The 23051-nt window shown below is 47.8% G+C and overlaps 2 protein-coding genes across 3 annotated transcripts in view; one reads left to right on the top strand and one right to left on the bottom strand.

The window, feature by feature from the left end:
• Positions 1-23051, top strand: part of LOC119166754 (angio-associated migratory cell protein) — a 65515-nt gene that overhangs the window by 25346 nt on the left and 17118 nt on the right. The gene's annotated exons all lie outside the window — the stretch shown is intronic.
• LOC119166753 (choline transporter-like 1) overlaps positions 2370-23051 on the bottom strand; it is a 78525-nt gene continuing 57843 nt past the window's right edge. Inside the window, exon 3 of the mRNA XM_075882457.1 lies at positions 2370-8027. The gene's annotated coding sequence lies outside the window, so the exon portion shown is untranslated. The remainder of the gene's footprint in view (positions 8028-23051) is intronic.

Raw genomic sequence — 23051 nt, 5'->3', positions numbered from 1 at the left:
CTGAACCATCCTACGCTGATGTCATCGCCCAGGGAACCCAATCCAGGAGTGCGGCTGGCGACCTCAGGGTCGCCAGCCGCACTCCTATCAACGCCATCGCTCCCCTTCACCGGCGTATTCTAGGCAGTTCTCGGGGAACTAACAGATGCAGCTCCTGGAGGTGGCGCTGCATCGACAACTCGGACCGAAAAACTTCTACCGACCACTCATTCCAGACGAAATTTATTTGGCGTTCTTATCGATGGCCTGACCGTTACTGCTCTGATAGACACTGGTGCCCACATATCTGTTATGAGTTAACATCTTCGATTCCGCCTGAAAAAAGTTCTTACACCTGCCATGTCTTCGACTGTGTGAGTAGCCGACGGCAGCCGAACATCAGTTCTTGGTATGTGCACTGCCCGTGTCACTGTTGCCCGCCTTCACACTTCAGTCCTCTTCGCTGTTCTAGTTGCTTGCCCACACGACGGGATTCTCGGCATTGACTTCTTGACTGCGCATTCAGCCCTCATAAATTGTTCAACCGGCACTTTACAGCTAGAGTTGCCTTTATACTCTGATATCCCTCCTGCAGCTCCCACACGGCTACAGTTCGTGAAGTGTCTATCTACGATTACCGCCTCAGGCCACTGTGTACCTTTCTATGTCGCCGTTCCCACCTGTTCCTGATGGTGACTACTTGGCAGCTCCATTCATTGACCTGACCCTTTCCCGGAACATCTTACTTCCTCATACTATAGTGAGGATTAGCGACAACAAGACGCTTCTCCCTGTCCTCAACTTCTCCGTGTCGACTCAGGTCATTCCTCAAGGTATTGCCTTAGCAGAACTCCCCACTGTGGAGCAATGTACAATTTCATCTCTCACTCCTGACATCAAGACCGTAGCCGAACCTGCCGCAGCCGCACAGAATAGAGCTTTCTTAGACAAAACGATATCAAACGACCTGTCGCCGTCCCAAGTTGAACCGCTCCATGGTCTTCTATTTGCTTACCTCGACATTTTTGGTATCGACGACCGTTCCTTGGGCCGCACAAGCGTCGTAGCCCATCGTATCGGCACTGGCGCTGCCAGTCCCTTTCAAAAGCGTCCTTTCAAAAGCGTGTCTCATTCAGAGTGCCAAATAATCGAGAAGGAGGTAGAGAAAATGCTCGACAAAGACGTCATAGAGCCTTCAACCAGTCCTTGGTCTTCACCTTTTGTGCTTGGTAAAAAGAAAGACAACACCTGGCAGTTCGGCGTCGACTATCACCATCTCAATCAAATAACCAAGAAGGACGTCTATCCTCTATCTTGAATTGATGATGGGCTCAACTGCCTTTATGGTGCCAAGTATTTTTCTTCCCTGGACCTACGATCTGGTTATTGGCAAATTTCAGTCGATGACCCCGAGAAGACGGCATTCATAACACCTGATGGGCTTTATCAATATAAAGTCGTGCCTTTTGGGTTGTGCAATGCGCCAGCAACTTTTGAACGCATGATGGACTTCCTCATTCGTGGTTTTAAATGGTCGACGTGCCTGTGCTATCCAGACGATGTCATCGTTTTCTCGCCAACCTTTGAAAGCCATCTTCCACGTCTGTCAGCCATTCTTGACGTTTTTCGCTCTGCTGGCCTCCAGCTTAACGCATCTAAGTGCACCTTTGGGCGCCGTCAGATAAAGCTACTTGGCCACCTTGTCGACGCTACTGGTGTAGGACCCGACCCTGATAAAGTCCGCGCAGTGCGCGAATTTCCGGTCCCACATTCCACGCAAGAAGTCCGCAGCTTTTTGGGACTCTGTTCATATTTTCGCTGCTTTGTTAGCAACTTCGCGGAAATTGCTCGGCCCCTCACGGATTTCCTCAAAAAGAACGTGGCTTTTTCCTGGCGTGAAGACCAAGAAGATTCCTTTGCGTCGTTGATTTCTGCGCTGACATCACCACCTGTGTTGTCCCATTTCGACCCAGCCGCTCGTACGGAGCTTCACACCGACGCAAGTGGCCATAGTCGCACAAACGCAGAACGGCACAAACCGTGTCATAGCCACGACCTACTGTACTCCTGACCTGCCCAACTGGCAGCGGTCTACGGAGCTGCCTGCTCGGATTCCGAACTTCGCCGCCTAGGGGGCGCTCGAGTTACCCCAGCTGAGCCCCGGTGGATGCATGGAAGTGCATTGGTCACCGCCGGTTAAAGAAGAGTTTCATCACGCATTGAGTAAATGTGGCGGCTATCTTGAATCATTTTATTTCAAGTGACTTTGAGAATCTTTTTTTTGTATTTTAGTTGACATTTTAGTGCATTGTTTTTCAAATATAATCGCAAATCAGGTACAAACACATGTATCAGCGTGCAAACCAAGAAAGAATGATGACGGAGACTGGTTGTAAAAAGCGCTGGCCACCAAATGTTTATTTAACTCATGATACCAGCTATATGTGTATACAATGGTAGACTTGTTGCCGTTGGAGTACACTCAGCTGGCTTCCGTTTACTGTCTGAGCAAGAAAGGGCAAGGACTATCATATTTGACAGTGTCTGCGGCATCCGGCGCACATAAAAAACAACCCAATACAGATAATTTCGCGCATAAATACCTTCGTCTCAAATGGCAAATGTAGATCGCAGGTACATGAATAATCAATGAAAGACACTCTGCAACTGTTTTAAAACAAAACAGCACTTAAAATCACTTATTCAACACTGATTCTTCACACTATGGGTGTGTTTGAAAACCTAGTTGCATAACCACATGTAGTGACATGGTTTCCACATGTGCACTCTTGTCATATTTTTTTTTTTTGGTAATAAACAGTTGTGGGTATAGCGCGTCGTCGTTTACTTTCTTGAGGTTGTCGGTTAATTTTTTTTTCGCTAATATGCGTTTCAGTCTGTCATGCACCACCAACCAGCCCAGCAACTCACTCTTTTAGAGACGCGTAGTCTTTTACAACACAGAAATCACCTTGATCAATTTTTAACGGGCCTCGGTCACTGGAAACCCATGACAAGTCACATCAGGAGTCTTCCCTTGCCTTAATTTGCAGAAAGGCACATAGCACGCCACCACCGTAATGGTTAATTTGCACCAAGAAACATCGCGTCGCTGGTGTACAAGCGGCACCGACCTGCACGTTTCTGTCGCAGCTCAGCACGAGGATATGGTGGCAAAAGATCGTCATTATACTTTTAGGTTTATTCAACAAGAGGTTTTTATACATTTTAATCGTCCAGAGTGTATGCACGCGTAAACATTGTTGTTCTTCTCCCAGCGTCGCGTGAGCAGACGACAAAAATAAAATAAAAAATAAGCGCGGCGACTCATGTTTTGGCTGCCAGCAACCGGTGCGGATGGGGTAAGTTGCAGCGCCACAGGGTGCATAGCGGCAGGTGCCAATACCAGAAAGGGCGTGCTGGCACTTAGCTCGCTGGGCAGGTCAGTAAAATACAGTAGGTTGTGGTCATAGCGTACGCTAGACGCCTACTTTCTCAGTCGGAAAGGAACTATTCAATTACTGAGCAAGAGTGCATGGCTCTCATCTGGGCTATCGCAAAATTTCGTCCGTACTTATATGAACGCACGTTTGCAGTCATCACTGACCACCATGCGCTCTGCTGGCTGTCAACCTTTAAGGATCCTACAGGAAGACTCAGGCGATGGGCATTGCGATTGCAGGAGTACACGTTCTCTGTAGTGTACAAGTCTGGCAAGCTTCACAGCGATGCCGACTGCTTATGTATTTCTTCGACGCTATGCAGAGCAACTATGTCCCTTCCTTGAAGCAATTTTTAAAGCATCCCTGCTAACAGCTTCTTTACCTGCCGACTGGTTGTGTGCAAAGGTTATTCCAATTCATAAAGGCGGGAGCAAGCTGTCCATAGAAACATTCAGGCCTATCTCGCTAACTAGCTGCTGCTGTAAATTATTGGAACATGTAATCAACAAGGCAATAATTACTTATTTAGAAGACAACAACTTATTGCACCCAAACCAACACGGATTCCGTAAAAACCTGTCTACCGTTACTCAACTCTTGGAAATAACGCATGACTTCGTAACTACTATTAACTCACAATTGCAAACCGACTCCATATTTATAGACTTTGCCAAAACTTTTGATAAGGTGCCTCACAGTAAATTGATTGACATACTTGTGTCTATTGGTATTAACAGTAACATAATAGCATGGATAAAAATGTATCTATCAAATCGAAGCCAGTATGTAACCGTAAACAACACAGCCTCTGATTCATTGGAAGTTTTTTCCGGAGTACCACAAGGTTCTGTTTTAGGACCCACCTTGTTCCTAATATATGTTAATGATATCTATATGTGCCTTGAGCCTAACGTTAAAATGAGATCATTCGCTGACGACTGCGTGATCTACACCACTATCCGCACAACTGATGACCAGCTTAGACTAAATACCACACTAGTTAATATTGCATGTTGGTGTCTTGAGTGGGGAGTGGAAATTAACGTGTCAAAAACAGCTTGCCTTAGCATAACTCGCAGAAAAACAATCCAGCATTTTAGTTACAATTTGGTCGGCACAAACATTGCAAGAAACGACGCTGTTAAATACTTGGGCGTTACCTTTACAAGCAAACTGAAGTGGAATGCACATATAAGCAGCACATACACAAAAGCCTATCGCCAGCTGGGGTTCCTGCGTCGAAAACTTGCATTGGTGCCTCCTAATGTAAAGATGATAGCATATAAATCTCTCATAAGGCCGATCCTCGGGTACGCCAGCATTGTTTGGAACCCCCACCAAAAATATCTTTCCGACAAATTAGAAATGATCCAACGCAAGGCCCTTCACTTTATCTATTCTAAGTATTCGAGGCATGACAGTGTCACTGAGCTGCGCAGGCGGGCATGCTTGCCGACCCTTGCAGCCCGTCGCCGTGTCTCTTCCTTAAAGTTTATTTTTCTTTTGTATCACAACGGTTTAAACATAGATAAAGACAACTATATAAAGCCGCCTAACCATCACTCCCGTCATACCAACCACAATAAGTGCATTAGACCATTTATGTCACGCTGTGACACTTTTAAATATTCATTCTTCCCGTCAGCAGTGGAAGAGTGGAACAAATTGCCACGTGAATGCGTTAATCATTCCTCTGTAGATTCATTTGTTCGGAATGTAGAAAGCCTGTTTTATGAAGACTACAAGCAACTTTCGTTTTTTTTTATGTTTGTGAGCGCTTCCTCTGTAGATTCATTTGTTCGGAATGTAGAAAGCCTGTTTTATGAAGACTAAAAGCAACTTTTGTTTTTTTTTTATGTTTGTGAGCGCTTCCGAACACACTGATCACAGTACCCCCTGCTGATACCTTGATGTTTTGTGACTTGTCCATGATTTTGTACAATTGCTTTCATCGTACAAGTTTTATTTTCACCATCATCTTGTGATTCTGTTTCTTCCGCTATGTGCGATATTGCCTGGTTTGTACGCGACTGTGTATATTTGCTCGCCCACCCTGTATGAGCCTGAGAAAGGCTTACAGTATTAAATAAATAAATAAAATAAAATTATCTCGACACCCTGTTGATCCACCCGACTCCTTTGAGTTGGAAGCTGATGCCAACATTCTAGCCATAACAGATTTTTTGCAAATAGCCGACGAACAACGCCAAGATCCATCGCTGCTATCGATGATTGACCGTCTTCGATCCGGCCATAAAGACCCTTCAATGAGCCTATTTTTTCTTCAAAACAACGTTTTGTATCGCCGCAACTTACAGCCCGGTGGCTCAGAACTTTTGCTTGTCGTGCCACGTCATCTGTGCAAGGACATCTTGCAAGAACTTCACAACGCCCCAACTGCCGGACATTTAGGTGTCTCCAGAACCTATGACCGCATCCGCCGACGGGTATTCTGGAAGGGCCTTTATCGTTCCGTTCGCCGCTACGTTGCAGCATGTGACCTGTGCCAGCGTCGGAAGAAGCCTACGTCTCTCCCTGCTGGTCACCTTCAACCTATTGAAGTCCCAGCCGAGCCGTTTCATCGGGTGGGTTTGGATTTGTTAGGTCCCTTCCCAACATCGGCAACGGGAAACAAATGGATAGCAGTAGCTACGGATTATGCCACTCGGTATGCAATTACTCTAGCGCTACCAACCAGCTGCGCAACGGACGTCGCAGATTTCCTACTCTATTACATTATTCTTCAGCATGGCGCTCCTTCTCACCTACTCACGCACCCTGGCCACTGCTTCCTGTCTCGTGTGGTTGACGACCTTTTTAGTTCCTGTGCTACGCGGCACAACTTTACGACTTCTTACTATCCTCAGACTAACGGACTTACTGAACGCCTAAATCGCACACTGACGGATATGCTTGCTATGTATGTTTCTGACCACCACACCGATTGGGACACTGCCCTTCTGTTCGTAACCTTCGCCCACAACTCGTCGTGTCATGAAACTGTCGGCTACTCACCATTTTACCTTCTCTTTGGCCGTGAACCCTTCTCTTTATCTTCTCTTTGGCCGTGTCTGAACTGCCCTGTTGTCCTGCATCCTTGCCCACTGTGTGCAGTGTTAGCCCAACAGGGGTTAACTTATTAAGTACTCCCCGTTACAATGTATATATATATATATTTATTTGTAATGAATCTGAATGATGGACGCTCTGCTGTTACTGCAGAAGACGATGATGATCGGCGGCTGTGGTTGTAGCTAGTGCTTGCTGCTTGCCAGTAGCCAGATCTGCCTCATAAAGCACCTTTCGCCAACCAGTGTCTGAACGTTTCTCGACATACAACATCCCCCGCAGGGGTGCCTTCGCAAGCAGGCGTTTGGTGTGTAGCGACACCACGGACCCGAGCTAACGGGGGAGTTTTGACTCCCTCCCACGCCTAGCCGTGCGTGGCTTTGCCATGTCCGGGAAAAAGGGGATCCTGGGGGTTGAGCCAATGCTGGGTGATTGGACCTTTAAGGCCCCCCAGTGATGGCAACACACCCCTTTGGCCTCGGCTTCAGGTAGACGGCACCCCTGGGCTGACCCACCCAGGGGAAACCGGCAGTCGCCTTTTCCTGTCTCCACCTCTCTTCATCTTCGTCTTTCCCTCTTACTTTCAATTTTTCATGTTCTCTCCTCTCTTCAATTTACTTTTGTTTTTCCTGGCGGCAAGGGTTAAACTTGTGTGGCTATCCAAACTAGGGTAAACCATATTGGGTTATAGTAACTGCGTACTGCTGGCGTTGCGCAGACATGCCCACATGCTCTGCCACGTCCCCTTGTTGGACTCTGTGGTGGGTGGTAGGCGCCGTTACCGAAAAAACCACATTTTCCCTTGGGATCCTCGACCCCCTCTCTAACTGATCGTGCCTCGAAAAGGGTACGCACCGATGCGACTTCACTACTTTGGCCCAAAAACAGAGAAACTTTCCCAAAATACTATGTCCTCCACTGCAAACAATCATCTACAAAAGCTAGAGCAATCTCACCCTTCCTTGTGGCCAAGTGCTTGAGAGAGACCATTGAAACAGGTTATACGATCACGAAGATGGCAAGTCGAGATCTGCTTCTCGGATTAAAAGACAAGGAACAGTACAATAAACTCCTGCACCTTGTAGCCTTTGGTAACATCCCCGTCTCTGTGAGTGCACACCGTACAATGAATACAGTGAAGGGCGTGGTATCGGATGAAGATTTGATGACACTGAGTGAAGAAGAGCTTCTTGATGGATGGAAGGACCAAGGTGTAATACATGTCCAGCGCATCATAATCAGACGCAACAACAACGAAATAGCAACAAAGCACTTGATACTCGCCTTCAACTCAACCACTTTACCTGAGACTCTCGAAACTGGCTATATAACACTCCATGTCCGACCCTTCATTTCAAACCCGAGGCGTTGTTTCAAATGCCAGCGATTTGGTCATGCATCCCAGAGCTGCCGAGGACAGCTGATGTGTGCTAAGTGTGGCACAACTGGCCACAGTGCTGATGAATGTAGTCATGACGAGGTCCTCTGTGCTAACTGCGAAGGTAGTCACTCCGCATACTCCAGAGCGTGCCCAGCCTGGTAAAGAGAAAAAGAAATAATAACTATAAAAGCTAAGGAAAATATCACATTCAGGGAAGCAAGACAATGGATCTCGTTATCATATCATTGGCACTAAAAACACCTTTTGCCGAAGTGGTGCAACGAGGGGCGGCACCACAAAGGCCCTTGGTAGTTGTCCGGACCGCGCCTAGCGTGCGGAGGCCAATGCCACAAGCCCCTACGGCGGGAGCAGCCAGCGCTGCCCTGCCCACATTCAGCCTGTCCACACCAATGACCTCTACAAGCTCTGGCAGTAGCCAGGGCAATCACGAGGCCAAGGGGGCTTCATCGACCCCCAGCTCGGTGGGGACAAAGACTTCGTCGATCGAGGCGAACTCTAAGCGACGCACAGATCGCTCTGTAGAGCAAGCGTCCAGTGCCTCGCAAGAGGCTATGGACGCCCGTTCAAGCCAAACGGCGCAGGAAGCGCCGAAGGAGCGGCGAGCTTCTCTCGACCGCCCCAAAAAGGACAAAACGCCGATTACAGGGCCTGACAAAGGCCCTGTAAAATGAGCTAATCTCCGTCTTCTCTGCACACAGCACTTTTTCCCCCCCTTTTTTTTTTCCGCTATGGACAAATATACATACAGTGGATCGTAAGGGGAATACTTAGAAATTTAGATGACGTCCAAGAACTTCTGAGTAAGTTTAACGCGAAAGTGTTATGTGTCCAAGAAACGCACTTAACTCCTAAGCACAAGGACTTCCTACGGCGATATATTATTTTCTGAAAAGACCGGGAGGATGCTGTCGTACCATCTGGCGGTGTGGCCATTATAGCTGATCGAAGTATAGCATGCCAGCACTTGAAGCTCCAAATGGCCCTTGAGGCAGTGGCCATTCGAGCTGTACTTTTTAATAAACTCATTACCATATGTTCTGTGTACATACCACCGCATCAACAGCTACACAGACGTGATCTAGAATCATTAATAGATGAACTCCCAGAGCCGTTTCCGATTCTAGGTGATTTTAATGCACACAATGTCCTGTGGGGCGATGCTCACTGTGATGCGCGAGGACGTCTCATTGAGCAGCTCCTTTTCTGTTCTAGTTTATGTCTTTTAAATATGAAGGAGCCTATGTATTTTAGCCTTGCAAAGAACACATACTCCTCCATAGATCTTAGCATTTCATCACCGTCCCTTTTACCTGTTTTTAAGTGGAACGTTCTTAAAAACCCTTATGGGAGTGACCACTTCCCAATCATCCTGAGTGCGCCGAACAAAGATCAACTACCCCCGCAAGTTCCTCGATGGAAGATTGACTCAGCTGATTGGGAAGGGTATAGAACTCTTACACACATGACATGGACTGAGCTGTCTGCCCTGACCATAGATGACGCTGTCACGTATTTTACAGCTTTTATACTTGATGCCACATCTAAATGTATTGCCAAAACGAGCGGCATGTCTTCAAAACGGCGAGTCCCATGGTGGAACGACGCATGCAGGAATGCACGGACCACTCAGAACAAAGCATGGGCATTGCTTGGCGATTCCCCTACAGCAGAAAACCTGGAAAATTTCAAGCGGGTCAAATCGCAGGCAAGGAGAACGCGTCGACAAGCTAGACGAGAGAGCTGGACAAAGTTTATATCGAGTATCAACTCATACACAGATGAGGGAAAAGTGTGGAATAAGGTAAAGAAAATTAAGGGCCAACAAACGTATTCCCTTCCACTAGTAAATAGCCTCAGGGAAAGCTTGGAAAATCAAGCCAACTTTCTTGGCACACATTTCGAACACATATCGAGCTCCTCACACTGCTCCGAATCCTTCCAGAATTACAAGGCACGAATAGAAAAACAAAAGTTAGAAAGAAAATCCGCAAGAAATGAGGCATATAATGCACCATTCTGCTTAGCAGAACTGCGAACAGCACTCAGCTGCTGTAATACATCTATCCCAGGTTCTGACAACGTAATGTACGCGATGCTGAAGGAACTACCCTCCGAAACTAAAGAAACCCTCCTCTCTCTTTATAATCGCATATGGTTTTCAGGTTTTCAGGTGTGATCCCCTCCTCCTGGAAGGAGGCTGTTATTTCCAATTTTGAAGCAGGGAAAGGATCCCTCTACTGGATCAAGTTACAGACCTATAGCGTTAACAAGCTGCCTCTGCAAACTATTTGAAAAAATGATTAATTGTCGCTTACTCCACTACTTAGAAACAAACAAATTGCTCGACCCATACCAGTGCGGGTTTAGAGAGGGCCGATCTACCTCCGACCATCTTATACGTATCGAGGCACACATACGTGAGGCTTTTGTTCATAATCAGTTTTTCTTATCTGTGTTCCTCGACATGGAGAAGGCCTACGATACTACATGGAGGTTTGGAATATTGAGAGACCTCTCACACATAGGTATACACAGTAATATGTTCAGTGTCGTTGAAAGCTATCTGTCTGATCGTACATTCCGCGTTAGAGTGAGCAATGTTCTGTCCTGAACATTTGTACAGGAAACCGGAGTGCCACAGGGTGGGGTGCTCAGCTGTATGCTCTTTATTATAAAAATGAATTCTTTCCGTCTGTACATCCCATGTAATATCTTTTATTCAACATATGTCGACGATGTGCTGATAGGTTTTCAATCGTGTTCTCTTGGGATCTGTGAGTGACAGGTTCAGCTCGCCCTTAACAAGATATCCAAATGGGCTGATGAAAACGGGTTCAAACTGAACCCACAGAAAAGCACCTGTGTCCTTTTTTCATGAAAAAGAAGCTTGCACCCTGATCCTGAACTGGTCGTTAAGGGTGAGCGTCTACCCGTAAACACAGAACATAAGTTCCTAGGTATAATTCCAGATGCGAAGTTAACCTTTGTACCGCACATAAAACATCTTAAAAATAAATGCTTGAAAACAATGAATAACCTAAAGGTGCTGTCACGAACAACGTGGGGCAACGACAGAAAGTGCCTCATGAATCTGTATAGAAGCCTCATACGCTCACGCCTTGAGTATGGGGCAACAGTCTATCACTCTGCCACGCCAAGCGCTCTGAAAATGTTGGACCCTGTTCATCATCAAGGCATCCGCCTGTCCACAGGTGCCTTTAGAACAAGTTCAGTTGAAAGCCTTTATGTAGAATCGGACGAGTGGTCACTCCATCTGCAGAGGACATATTCTTCCTTCATATATTTCCTTAAAGTAAGTGCAAACAGTGAGAAACCCGCATATTCCACCAAATGGCGTAGGTGGCGTAGATTATTGTGTCAATCATTGTGTTCTTTCGCCGTGAATGCCCATTTAGTTTGCCTTCTGCTCGTGCTCGCGGGAGACATTGAGTCTAACCCTGGTCCTTCCCCCTCACTTGAAAGTATTGCTGAAGCCATCGCTCGCGTTGAAAAATCGCAAGACACAGTGCTCTCTGAATTGGCCCTTATCCGAGCAACACAATCAAACATGGAAGGCTTGGTCGATCGCCTCTCCTCCCGTGTTGACGCTCTTGAGCAAATTAACGCAGCCCGTGCCGCTGATCCCACTACCGAGAATGGTAATACCCTATCTAACCTTTCTTCCAGCATTAAAACGCTAGCCGAAAATTGCGATGACTCAGAGAATCGCCTCCGCCGGTGCAACCTGCTATTTTTTGAAATACCCGACGTCATTAACGAAACATGGGCCGAATCAGAATCGCGTATAATCTCGTTTTGCACCGAAAAACTTGAAGTTCCAATTACTTCCGTAGATATTGAAAGAGCACACAGACTAGGCCACTTTCAAGCCAATAAAAACCGCCCGATTATAGTCACCCTGTCCAGATTTAAGGATAAGGTGAGAATACTTTCCGCTGGCCCGAAACCTAAGGACTCGTTATTCTCTGTACGTGAGGATTATTCAGCGCGTGTAAGATTGGCAAGGAAGAAGCTTTTCTTGTATGCGCAGGAAAGCAAATTCGTGTCCTTCAAAATCCGTTTCGACAAGCTTATCGTTGACAAAAAGCCTTTCGTTTATGATGCTGAATCGGACAGAGTTATAGAACTGAAAGCATAGCGTTCACTGTGTGCTTCCAGGGTTCCGTCCTCCCCTCCTTTCGAGTCCATTCCAACTAGAATCGCTCCTCCAGTTTATCAAACTACATCTATCCTGCTTACGAATATCCGTAGCTATATGCCGCCCAAAAAGGAAGCTGTGCAAACTCTCCTTGAGGACACCAGCACCGACATCGCAATCCTAACTGAGTCATGGCTAACCCCTGATATTCACGACAATGAATTACGTCACAGCAACACCCATTTCACGTCTTACAGACTTGATAGGAACAGGCGCAGAGGGGGTGGTATTTTAGTTTTCGTGAAAGACAGCCTACCCTCCCAAACTGTGACAATCAGTACGAATTTTGAAATTCTTTGCGTTGAAACAATCCTTCCCACGTGCAAAAACATTCTTATAGCCTGTTACCGCGCACCCGACTGCGACCACTCTTTCACAGATGACCTTCAAAATGTTCTTTTTGATCTGACATCCCGGTTTCCTCACGCAAACTTCTTGCTTTGCGGGGACTTTAATTACCCTGATATTGACAACTTGTGTGCTAGTTCACGACAATCCAGAGATTTCCTCGAACTGTGTCTCCTTTTTAACTTATCGCAATCAGTCACAATGCCAACTCGTGGCACAACCACTCTTGATCTTGTTCTTGTCTCCAACCCAGATTTAATTCAGTCAGTGTCATGCATTCCCGGTCTGAGTGACCATAATGTTGTATTGTTTTCATTGACCATTGCCTTACCTTCGCGAAGACCTTCGAAAAAATTAATACGCGACTTTAACAACGCCAACTTCTCGACGATTAACTCTGAACTTAATATATTTTTTGTCTCCTTCACCCTGTCTGCTTCTACCCGAACAGTTGACCAAAACTGGTTATTGTTCAAGCGGAAATTATTAACCCTTATCGATAACCACGTCCCCCTTATTCGTGTTCCAGGCGATGCTTAGCGACCTTGGTATTCTAATCTCCTAAAGAAACTATCTCAAAAGAAAAAACGTCTTTTTCGCGCTGCTAAAAACTTTGAGTCAATATCAAAATGGAACAGATATTTCGCATGCCTTCGTGAATACACTCACTTGCTGAAGCGCTCCAAAAAGAAATTTTTTCATGATGACTTGCTTAACGTTGCCCGAACTAATCCAAAGAAGTTTTGGAAACTTCTCAACCCTAAAAATAACATGCACAATATATCCTCAACCAACTCCGATGGTTCTCACGTTCCTCTCCCACAGCGGGCGGACGTTATGAATACTTACTTCACTTCAGCCTTCACTTCTGAACCACTTCGTAGTATTCCAGTCATGCCGAGATCTAATTTTTCACAAATGCCGCCCATTGACGTTACCTCCGAAGGCATCAGCAGTCTGATAAAGAAATTAAAAATATCCAGCTCCCCCGGACCTGACAATATTCCTGCCAAAGTTTTAAAGGCTACTAATAGCATTTCTAGCAAATTTTTGGAGATAATTTTTAAACAGTCCATTTCTGAAGGTTTCATCCAAGATTGGAAACTTGGGAAGGTTGTACCAGTTTTCAAGTCTGGCAAGCGATCTGACCCATCTAACTATCGCCCCATTTCACTAACGTGCATCGCTTGCAAACTTATGGAACATATAATATATTCACATGTTGCTCGTCACCTGGATGATCACTCTTTCTTTTTTCATAAGCAGCATGGTTTTCGTTCAGGGCTCTCATGCGAAACTCAACTTTTTGAATTTACGACTGATCTTCATCTCAACCTTGATTCGTCATTTCAGACTGATGTTATTTTTGTCGACTTTTCAAAGGCCTTCGATCTCGTCCCTCACCAACGACTAATCAACAAACTTTCTTCACTTTCCCTCGATTCCCTGACCTTATCATGGATTAAGTGCTTCCTAACCCACCGGTCGCAATTCACTGTTATCGGTGGTGCCCATTCTGATACTACTCCTGTAATCTCTGGCGTCCCTCAGGACTCGGTTCTCGGCCCGCTCCTCTTTTTAATCTACGTAAATGACCTTCCTTCCGGCATTTCATCAACGGTTCGGCTTTTTGCTGACGATTGCGTCATCTACTGTCGTATATCAACTCCCGAAGATCAGCTAATACTACAGCAAGATTTACACATCATTGATAACTGGTGCGCTCAGTGGATGATGAGGCCGAATACTTCCAAATGTAAGTTCATGCCTGTCTCACGAAAACACACTAACGTCATCCATTCGTATTCATTAAACTCAACAGTGTTATCCCAAGTGGATTCTTACCGCTACCTGGGCGTTGTAATTACAAGCAGAGTAACCTGGACCGAGCATATTACCAAACTAGCTGCCGATGCCTCAAAATTGGCCTTTGAAACTTTTGTTCGTACTAAAATGGAATACACATCTGCAATTTGGAGCCCTCATCAGATATACCTAATTAACATTCTTGAATCCGTCCAAAATCGTGCCGCCAGATTAATCTCCGCAAATTACGACAAACGAGCAAGCATCAGTCAAATCAAATCATCCCTCGGTCTCCCTGTTTTGTCAGCTCGACGCAAAATTTCACGTCTCTGTCTTTTTCACAAACTTTACTACAGCTTTCCTCACCTACATGGCTCACTTTTACTTCCGCCTGTCCGAACATCTCGTCGCCTATTTAATTCCCTGAGTATCCAACGTCTGTTTGGTTCTACTAACGCTTTTAATAAATCATTTCTTCCTACGGCTATCGATGAGTGGAACGGTTTGACGAATGCTATTGTCAGCGAACAAGTTGCTGTTAAATTTAGAGATTTATTACTAGCTACCCTTGACTCTTAATTGCTATTTGTCTTTTTTTGTTGTTTGTTCTCTGCCGCCTGTATATTGTCACGGGGTTGTGACGTGGCCGAAGACAGGAAACTTCGTGTCGGGATTTAACTGTTTATTTGGGCGAACTTGTGCCCGGTAAACAGAAAGTCTAATTACAGCAGCAGTCTCGCACAGATAGCAGTCTCAGACTGATAGCGGCGAACGGAGCGTCGGCCTTCGATCAACAACTGACAAGCGGCGAAGCGCGTCGGCATTTATACTCCCGCCGTCGAATGTTCTAGCACTACCGCTGGCGGCGGCGTACGTTCCAGAACAATCTGTACCATTCGCACAGTGGGCGTGATCTTATCGAAATGATCTACTACAGTCTGGAACCCTCTCGAAAACTGCAGGCGCGGTTTGCGCTGAGAATCGTGTGGTGTTTTGGGACGATAACAAAAACTTGGGAAATGGAACGAGGCATTGCCCCCCTCTGAAAAAGGCATCGCCTCGATGCTTTAACTAAAGATGAAGGTACAATAATAATGCAAGAAAGTACAATGAATAAATTACGATACAACAATAATACAAAAAAGCACTGTTTCAGTTTGTTAACGCGCATGAAACGGCTTGAGGCGTGCGACATGGACGACTTCAGGTCGCGATCGGCGTCGTTGAGAGTTCGTGATGCCGTCGGGGACAACCTCGTAATCAAGTGGGCCGAGACGTCGAACCACCCTGTACGGTCCGAAGTACCGTCGCAGAAGCTTTTCACTTAGTCCACGTCGGCGTATCGGCGTCCACACCCAAACACGTTCACCAGGCTGGTATTCCACGAAGCGTCGTTGAAGGTTGTAACGGTGGCTGTCGGTCGTCTGTTGATTCTTGATACGGAGCCGCGCAAGTTGTCGGGCTTCTTCGGCGCGATGAAGGTACTCGCTCACGTCGAGGTTTTCTTCGTCGGTGACGTTGGGTAACATGGCATCGAGCGTCGTTGCCGGGCTCCTTCCGTAGACCAATTTCTATGGAGATATCTGCGTCGTCTCCTGCACCGCCGTGTTGTATGCGAAGGTCACATACGGAAGAATGGCGTCCCACGTCTTGTGTTCGACATCGACGTACATTGACAGCATGTCGGCGATCGTCTTGTTAAGCCGCTCGGTGAGGCCGTTGGTCTGTGGGTGGTACGCTGTCGTCCGGCGGTGGTTTGTTTGGCTGTATGCCAAGATCGCTTAAGTTAAGTCGGCAGTGAATGCCGTTCCTCTGTCGGTGATAAGGACCTCCGGGGCGCCGTGACGTAGGACAATATTTTCGACGAAGAACTTAGCTACCTCGGATGCACTGCCTTTTGGCAGGGCTTTTGTCTCGGCGTAGCGGGTGAGGTAGTCGGTAGCTACCACGATCCACTTGTTTCCGAAAGCCGACGTCGGAAACGGCCCCAGTAGGTCCATACCAATCTGCTGGAAAGGTCGGCAAGGTGGATCAATTGGCTGCAGAACTCCCGCTGGCCTTGTCCGCGGTGTCTTGCGACGCTGACAGTCCCGGCATGTCCTCACATAACGAGTGACGTCGGTGGTAAGACGTGGCCAGTATTACCTTTCTTGTATCCTCACGAGCGTGCGAGAAACACCGAGGTGCCCTGCCGTCGGATCGTCGTGCAGGGCCTGCAGGAGTTCTGGTCGCAGAGCTGAAGGCACCACAAGGAGGTACTTAGCTCGAAGCGGAGAAAAGTTTTTCTTTTGTAGGAGACCGTTTCGTAAGAAGAACGACGCAAGTGCGCGCTTGAATACCTTCGGGACTTCGGCGGTCCTGCCTTCGAGGTATTCTATTAGGGCCTTAAGTTCCGGGTCGGCCCGCTGTTGTTCAGCGAAGTCGTCTGTAGTTATCGTTCCCAAGAAGTAGTCGTCGTCCGGGTCGTCGGGTAGCGGTTGCTCGACAGGCGCACGAGAGAGACAGTCGGCGTCGGAGTGTTTTTTGCCGGACTTGTAAATGACAGTAATGTCATATTCTTGAAGTCTCAGGCTCCATCGTGCGAGGCGACCTGAAGGGTCCTTCAAAGTGGCTAGCCAACACAAAGCGTAGTGGTCGCTCACAACTTTGAAGGGCCTGCCGTAGAGGTATGGGCGAAATTTCGACGTAGCCCAGATGATGGCGAGGCACTCCTTTTCTGTTGTGGAATAATTTGCTTCTGCTTTGGATAGCGATCGGCTGGCGTAACTAATAACCCTTTCAAGTCCGTCAGCCTTCTGCACAAGAACGGCGCCAAGACCTACGCTGCTCGCGTCAGTATGTATTTCTGTCTCGGCGAATTCGTCGAAATGGGCAAGTAACGGAGGCGTCTGGAGGCGATGTTTAAGCTCCTGGAAAGCGTGTTCCTGTGGCGTTTCCCACTTGAACTCCACATCGGCCTTAGTAAGGTTGGTGAAAGGATCGGCGATGCGGGCGAAGTTTTTCACGAATCGCCTATAATAGGCGCACAGGCCCAGAAATCGGCGCATGGCTTTCTTGTCAGTGGGCGGCGGGAAGTTGGCGATGGCGGCTGTTTTCCGTGGATCGGGACGGACTCCAGACTTGTTGATAACGTGCCCCAGAAACAAGAGCTCTTCATACGCAAATCTGCACTTTTCTGGCTTCAGTGTGAGTCCGGAAGTCTTGATGGCTTGAAGTACAGCTTCAAGGCGCCGAAGATGCTCGTCGAAACTCGAGGAAAACACGACAACGTCGTCCAAGTACACAAGGCAAGTCTGCCACTTCAATCCTGCCAGTACTGTATCCATAACGCGTTGAAAAGTTGCAGGCGCTGAGCAAAGGCCGAAGGGCATCACCTTAAACTCGAAGAGGCCGTCCGGTGTTATAAACGCCGTCTTCTCTCGGTCTCTTTCGTCGACTTCGATTTGCCAATAGCCAGTCTTGAGGTCCATTGACGAAAAGTACTTGGCGTTATGGAGCCGATCAAGTGCGTCGTCTATTCGTGGGAGAGGATACACGTCCTTTCTTGTGATTTTGTTCAGGCGGCGATAATCGACGCAAAAACGTAGGGTCCCATCCTTTTTCTTCACTAACACCACGGGGGATGCCCATGGGCTCTTAGACGGCTGGATAATGTCATCCCGCAGCATTTCATCAACTTGTCTCTTCATGGCCTCACGTTCTCGCGTCGAAACCCTGTACGGACTCTGACGGAGTGGTCTGGCATTTTCTTCGGTTATGATGCGATGTTTCGTGATTGGGGTCTGCCGAATTTTCGATGACGACGAAAAGCAATCTTCGTATTGCAGGAGCAGTGCCTTGAGCTGTTCTTGCTTATCGTTCGGAAGTCTGAGATTGACGTCGAAAGCTATGGGAGGGGCTTGGTTCCTCTGAGCAGGTTCCGCAAAATCGGCGAGGGCGAAAGCACTGGTGGCTTCGACAATTTCTTCGATGTATGCGACCGTTGTTCCTTTGTTCACATGTTTGTACTCATTGCTGAAATTCGTGAGCATAACCGTTGCTTTGCCTCCCCGCAGCTCTGCAATTCCTCTTGCGATGCAAATATTTCGGGTGACCAACAGATGCTGACTGCCTTCAACGACGCCTTCCAAGTCAGGTGATTTAGGAGCGCCGACTGAAATAATGACGCTTGAGCGAGGTGGAATGGTGACTTGTTCTTCCAGCACATTCAAGGCATGGTGTCCTGACGGCGTGCGCGGCGGTAGTGCTCCTTCTGTGGATAACGTTATCGACTTCGTTTTTAGGTTGATGACAGCACCATGGAGGCATAAGAAGTCCATGCCAAGGATGACATCTCTCGAGCAACGCTGTAGGACTACGAAGTCTGTAGGATAAATACGGCCGTTAATGGTCACTCTCGCTGTGCAGATTCCTGCAGGCGTTACGAGATGACCTCCGGCTGTGCGGATTTCAGGGCCTTTCCAAGCTGTCCTAACTTTCTTTAACTTCGCGGCAAACGACCCGCTGATGACAGAATAGTCGGCTCCAGTATCGACGAGAGCGGTCACACTGTGGCCGTCGATAAGAACGTCGAGGTCGCTAGTTCGCCGTCTCGCATTACAGTTAGGGCGTGGCGTCGGGTCACGGCTGCGTCGGCTTGTTCCGCTGCTTCCATGTTGCGTCGTCAGGCCACCTTCGGTAATTGAGCTTTCGCCGTCAGGGCTTTGGCTGGTTGGCGTTGTGTTCGGAAAGCTCCATCGTGGCGGCGTCGTCGTCGGAGGATCTTCGGTAGTTCGTCGCACAGCAACCGCACCTCCACCGGTTGCTGCCCTTAGTTTCCCGGATACGGGCTAGGAGACCGGCCCCGCGTTGGGCCAGAGTACTCTCGGTGGTGCGGTGACGTGCGGCGGCTGGGCGACGGCGAACGCGAAGGGCTTCGTGGTGTCCACCGAGTTCCTGTCAGGTAGTCGGCGATGTCACGTGGTCGTTCTCCTGGCTGTGGGCGTGGTGCATTGACGGCGAAGCCACGCAGTCCCATCTGTCGGTACTGGCAACGGCGGTATGTGTGTCCGGCCTCGCCCCAGCACCTCCACCAGATGTCACGGGGTCGTGACGTGGCCGAAGACAGGAGACTTCGTGTCGGGATTTAACTGTTTATTTGGGCGAACTTGTGCCCGGTAAACAGAAAGTCTAATTACAGCAGCAGTCTCGCACAGATAGCAGTCTCAGACTGATAGCGGCGAATGGAGCGTCGGCCTTCGATCAACAACTGACAAGCGGCGAAGCGCGTCGGCATTTATACTCCCGTCGTTGAATGTTCTAGCGCTACCGCTGGCGGCGGCGTACGTTCCAGAACAATCTGTACCATTCGCACAGTGGGCGTGATCTTATCGAAATGATCTACTACAGTCTGGAACCCTCTCGAAAACTGCAGGCGCGGTTTGCGCTGAGAATCGTGTGGTGTTTTGGGACGATAACAAAAACTTGGGAAATGGAACGTGGCGATATATTTGACCGCGAATTGACTGTTGAATATTTCGTTTGACATGCTCTGTTATCTTTTTGTTTTTTTGTTGCTACCTGTATGTTTTAGTAATTCAGAAACTGTAACCATGAACTGCATTTTCATTGAAATTTGTACTTGCATTGTTTCCCCCCCTTATGTAATGCCCCGAGAGAGGCCCTTAAGGGTAAAATAAATGATGATGATGATGATGATCAACGACCTGTCCAGCTCTCAACTTTTTTGCAATCGGCCTGCAATGGCACGCCCTTTCTCGCTGCGCGTTAGAGACCTAGCTGAAGAAACAGATGTCCCGCTGCTTGAATACCACCTCAGCCCCCCCGCTCTGCGGCTCCCGCAATGGCAGTGGCAGGTTATAGACTGTGACACATCTTTCGTAGCTGTAACAAAGCATGCCTCCCTCATACACATTCGGATGTATTTCTTAGAGCTGCAACATAAATATGACTGTCCAGAATACTATACTGATGCATCCAAGTCCCATACTGGCGTGTCTTATGCGGCGGTCGGCCCATCCTTCTCGGATGCCGGCGTTCTGTCCACCAGCACAAGCATTTTTACAGCCGAGGCTTACGCGCTGTTCGTAGCCGTTAAACACGTCAAAGAATTGAATACGTCAAGAGTAGTTATATACACAGACTCCCCGAGTGTCGTAAGAGCGTTGAAAAAATCTAAAAAAACAAAGAAACCCTAAAATTATATTCCTCTATTCAATACTCTACGCGGCCTATGCTTCCAAGCAACATATCGTCGTGTGCTGGGTGCCAGGACACCGTGAGATCGAAGGAAATGTGTTGGCCGACCAGCTCGTCACGTCAATTACTGGAAGCTCTTCCAACTCTTCAGTTGCTGTCCCTATAATGGACCTAAAGCCAAACATACGGAAAAAGCTCAGGGCTTACTGGCAGAAGTTATGGGATCTACAAACTTCTAACAAGTTACACCTGATTAAACCATACCTCGGTAACTGGCCACCCATGTCAAAAATGCGCCGTACAGAGGTCAGTCTCTGTCGGCTTAGAATAGGACACGCACACAGCACGCACACACACCTTTTGTCCGGTGGTGACCCACCCAGCTGTCACAGATGTGGCCTTCCACTTGCTGTATTCTACATACTCCTTGAATGCTCTGAGCTAGAGGCTTACAGGAAAAAACATTTTCCACTAGCGTACAAGGCACACATACCCCTTCACCCAGCTATGTTTATTGGTCGCGAACCTCTTTTTAAATTTAATGCATTGAATGCATTTTTAAAAGAAGTAAATACTTTCCATGTTATCTACTCAAGTGATCGGTAGCACGGCCTCTGAAAGGAGGCTGCTGCTGCGGATGCTACATCCAAAAAGAGCACCTGTCTCCCGGCCCTTGGGACCAAGGGCGCTGGCGAGAAATCGATGCTAATGTAACGCTCCTATTTTACGATGTCATGATAACTTAAGACTCATTCTCACCAGGCATGCTTCACTTCACTTTCATGATTTTAATAAATATATGTCTTACGCACCTTTAGAGCGCAGAATTTTAGGCCCTTTTACAGCCATTTACCATAACCATTGCTCTCATCCGATATCATTTCCTGGCGCTCTTTGGCCATCAATGGCCCTTGCGCCATTAAACAACATATATCATCATAATCATCGACATACAACATCGCTATTTTAAGTGGTGGAGGAGCCGGGGTTCCCATCAACCCGGAACTTCGCAATCGGATGCTACCGATTCACCAGGACTGCTCCTGGCCCTTCTTAAGCTGCTCCACCAACGGCAGTCTTCTGTGCCTCGGCAATGCGACCCACCAATTTTGGGCGGCAACGACGAACAAGACGTCGAGGATTGGCTTATCAAGTACAAAATCGTAAGCGCTTCCAACAAATGAAATGCCTATGACCAGCTCACGAACGTGCTCTTTTACCTCGCTGATGTGGCCAGCCTCTCGTTCAAGAACCACGAAGGCGAAATCACCAACTGGTCCGCCTTCAAGACCACCATCGCCGCGGTCTTCGGTCATCTCGCCATGCGCCGGCTAGGCACGGAACAGCGTCTACGTAGTCGAGTTCAGCGCAGGGACGAGACCTTTACAAGTTACATCGAAGATGTTTTGTCTCTTTGCAAGCGCGTCGATGCATCTCTAGCTGAACATGACAAAATCAAGCACATCATCAAAGGAGTTGACGACGATACCTTCCAGATGCTCGTCGCTAGGAACCCACAGACTGTCACCGACGCTAACCAGCGCTGTTAGGAGTACAACGAGTTGCCTAAGCAGCGTGTCTCGATGCGCAGGGCCGCTGAAGATACAGCTGAATTTTCCGCCTTCGTGCACGACGTCGCTGCTGATCACACCGTCGTACTGCCCCACATCAAACAATTCATCCGAGCCAGTGACCTCGTTAGACCCTCGTGTCACAGGTCCCGTTAATTAGGGAGACGATCGCCGGGCTAATTCCAGGGGCCGAAGTATCGGCCCCCAAACCGCACCACGAAAGCGTGGACAATTTAGAAGTGGTCCTATTTGGTGCGCCAGCGGACGCCGGCTGTGGCCCAAAGAACAAGTCAGAGCCGAGAGTTGGTAAACAAAACAAGATTATATTCTCAGTTATGGCAGATCAAAACGATACACAAGTATGCACACTCGACAATAGTTGAACACAGTATGTCACCAATCAAACAATGTACTACATAGTACAATCAGCCACACTCGAAACAACGGACACAGACAACAATACGCACTACAATGCAGTCGCATGCATCGAACAACCAAGACGCTTAAGACTAAAGAGTTAGAAAACCTATTCAGTCCAAAGTTCTTGGAACAAAAGTCTGGACGATACTCTTCCGAGAATCACTCACTCAAAGTCCAGCGTTGTTGTCGTTTCGCTGCCCCCGAAGTTTCTCTTCCAGGAAACCTCGCGTCTTCACTTGGCCGCTTTCCAAGCTTCAAACTTCTTTGCCGGAAACACGTCGGCTTCACACACGCAGCTGTTACCACGCGTCTTCGCTCGATAGCGGTAGACACACACTCTTGCCTGTAGCTCGAGTCTTCACCCCTCAGGTGGAAATCCTCTTCTTCTCCTCCTTTGTCACGGAAGACAAAAGGCTTCGCCCACAAGGCGGAACACCCTACGCACTCTGGCGCATACTTTCTTCTTCTCCTGCTTTGTCACTAAGGACAAAACCTTCTCCGACTACACGGCGGAATACTCTACGCACTCTGGCGCTAACTTCCGTCTTCTCCTGATCTCTCATCTCTGCTGCTCAGTTAAATACCTTCCGCACGAG

This window comes from Rhipicephalus microplus, unplaced genomic scaffold, assembly GCF_043290135.1.
Source record: "Rhipicephalus microplus isolate Deutch F79 unplaced genomic scaffold, USDA_Rmic scaffold_12, whole genome shotgun sequence".
NCBI classification, from domain to species: domain Eukaryota; kingdom Metazoa; phylum Arthropoda; class Arachnida; order Ixodida; family Ixodidae; genus Rhipicephalus; species Rhipicephalus microplus.
Note: the sequence above shows the minus strand (reverse complement) of the source record. Positions and strands in the feature narration are given on the sequence as shown.